A 3260-nucleotide genomic window follows, 5' to 3' on the forward strand; every position below is an offset into this window, starting at 1 on the left:
TTGAATGGTATGCATACATTTTCCGTTTTTATAAGGGATGCGTGTAGGAAAATTTGCGGCGGTAGAGTAACAGATTATCATCTTAGCGTTGTACGAGAATTTTGCACACACTCAGATGAAAAAGAAAAAAAAATAGTGGCTACTTTAGAAGTTTTTACGTGGAAAACCCGTAAAAGGAAAAACCACGGGTCTGGCTCGTTTGCGAAAATCCGCTATTGATTGATGATTACAGAAATCCCTTATCCCGCAGACGAGAAAGTGTAGCTATATTTTTTAGATTACGACGTTGCCTGATAGCGCTGGTTGATGGTGATTGATGACTGTTGGCAGAGGTTGACGACAATCGGTGATGGTCTTCGGCGGTCGACGATGGTCGACTGCGATCAGCGGTGGTCGTCGACGTCGAGGACGGGGGTCGGTGTCGTTCAACGACGATCGGCGGTGATGCTGAACTGCAGCTTCTCCTCAAGGTCTCAGGCTCTCTCTGCAGACTTCAGCCACCCTCATGAGAGGGATGGGGCTCTATTTATTGTGTTATAGGTGCAATTAATGTAGGAATATGAATCATTTTGATCGGACGATCCAGAGAGCTTCCCTTAATCATACGGTGTTTTCTGGACATTTGAGTGCTTTAATGATGTCAGAATTGAGTGATCTTGGGCTTGTTGGATTCGTTTTGTTGAGCCGCTTAATTCAAGTATAAACATGTCATATTCAAAAACCATATGGAGTATTTATGTATGTGTGTGTGTGTGTGTGTGTATCTTACTTAGTATCAGAATAATTTTTATCCTTAAAAAAATAGAAAGTTGAACCCAGCTTAGTTGGTTAGCATGTTTTGCTTCATGTGGGGGAGGGGGGAGGGTTCGAATTCCGCCTAAAATAAAATAAATAATATTTTTATAAAGAAATTTGAAGAGATGAAGGAATTTGAAGAGAGCTTCGAATTCCGAAAATAAGATTAATAGAATTTGAGTATTTTTATCATTTTTGTTTTTTTGGTTTTGGAATATGAAATTTTTTTATTTATTATTATTTATGAGCATTTAATGCTTGCACATTTTTTTAAATTTTCATATTAATGTGCATTTATTGGCCAAGACAATTTTTGAACATATAAATAGAAATCTGAAGAAGATGGTAATATGGGTAAAAAGAGTCTCCAAGACAATTGTACAAGTAGTTTCACTCCTACATAATTCAGATAGGCTAGAAGCAATGTGAGTATGATCGTTGTGTTTATGTGAAGAGCCTTGATGACCGGTCTATTATTTTTTTGTTACTGTATGTTGATGATATACTGATTGCTGCAAAAAATATGAATGATGTCTGTGGTTTGGTGTGGCTTCAACGCTTTATTGAGCCAGGAATTTGACATGAAAGGCTTGGGTCCTACGAAGAAGAGTATTGGAATGGAGATTCAGCGTGATAGAGACTCAAGATGATTATGTTTATCTCAACGAGGCTATGTTGAGAAAGTGCTGGAAAGGTTTGAGATGAGCAAAGCAAAGCCTTTGAGCACTCCATTGGCAAATCATTTTAAGCTTTCTTCGGAACAGTGCCCTAAGATAAATACAGAAATCAAAGACATGACTAAGGTTCCATATGCCAGTGCAGTTGACTGCTTGATATATGCAATAGTATGTACTCGTCATGATTTGGCTCATGTTGTTAGTCAATTCTGGAAGTACATGTCTAAACCTGGAATGCGACAGTGGAAAATAGTCAAGTGGATTTTCAGGTATCTGAAGGGTACTGTAGGACATGAAATTATATTTGGCAGTCAATAGGATGATCCTTTAGTTGTGGGGTACATTGATTCAGACTATGCAGGTATTTGAATGAAAAAAGGTCTACAACTGGGTATGTGTTTACTCTTGGTGGAGGGCCTATATGTTGGAAATCAACAATTCAGTGTATTGTGGCATTATCTACAACTGAAGCTGAGTACACGACAGTAGCTGAAGCTGCGAAAGAAGCCTTATGGCTTGTTGGGCTAGTAAAGGAACTTGGCGTTAAGCACGGTGGAGTTCAGCTGCATTGTGACAGTTAGAGTATTATTTATCTAGCTAAGAACCATGTGTACCATGCGAGAACAAAGCACATTGATGTCAGGTATCACAAGATCAGATAATTGATTGCTTCTGGTGAGATACTGTTGTAAAATGTTCATACTGATGAAAATACAGCCGATATGTTGACCAAGCCAGTTACTATCAATAAGTTCTTGCATTGCTTGGACTTTTTGAATGTTTGCAGTTGCTAGAGAAGTATGGTGGCCCAACCCACTTCAGTCTGTAAGAAACTCCATGTTGTATTTCTCTTAAGGAGCTAGATATTCTCCAAAATAGAGATTTGTTATAGTATGACTCATATACCATATAAGGGACAGATACTGGAACGAAACGGAGCTGAACAGAGCGAAAGAATCTGTCAAATCGGGGGAGTTTCATTATGTGGGTTGGGGTACGGTACATGGGTAATTTTGTAATTACATATTGTACTTCAGGGTTTACTCCATTGCTATATATATACTTGTTTGTAACCCTAGGGAGTATCTCGTATTCTGTGTTTTGTACTCTTTTCTAAAATAGAAAGAAAGTTACCGCTCTACTCCCCAGGACATAGGCATCTTCGCCGAACCTCGTTAAATCTCTCTGTGTTCTTCTGGATTTATGTCGATTCATATGTTTCTTCATCCTAATTTCTCAACATTTTTATTATTATTTTAACAACTAATTACATGAATAGCTGTCGTTGTCCCAAATGGACCCAAACAATAAAAATAATGCAAAATTGGACTGTATATCTTTGCTGAGTGATGCGAAAACATTATAATTTTTATCGTCATATTCTTCATGATGAAGATTTCACGAGCGCTAAACATTCAAAATGTCATTATCTTACCATTTGGTAAATAGCTCCATGGATTAATTTTTAAGTTCTCTATTCCCTTTCGTAAAGGCTGTTTTTTTTAATCGGAGTAAAGCTAAGTGAAGGATTAAAATATAAATAATTTATTAATTTTTTTGAAGATAAATACTATATTATTGCAATGTGAGAAAAATTGGATAAATTAAAAAGCAATAAAAGTCCAATAATTACATCGTAAAAGTTTAAATTTAATGGCAAGAATTTAAGCTCTTTCAAATTAATAAGTTTAGAGGGCACAGAGAATAAATTTGACCCAGCTTTGATTCGGTTTTGGAAGTTGGTGAACTTTTTCGGGTTTAGAAATTAAAAGAGAAATACTTCTTCTC

Source organism: Phalaenopsis equestris, unplaced genomic scaffold (genome assembly GCF_001263595.1).
Source record: "Phalaenopsis equestris unplaced genomic scaffold, ASM126359v1 Scaffold000105, whole genome shotgun sequence".
In the NCBI taxonomy this organism is placed as follows: Eukaryota; Viridiplantae; Streptophyta; class Magnoliopsida; order Asparagales; family Orchidaceae; genus Phalaenopsis; species Phalaenopsis equestris.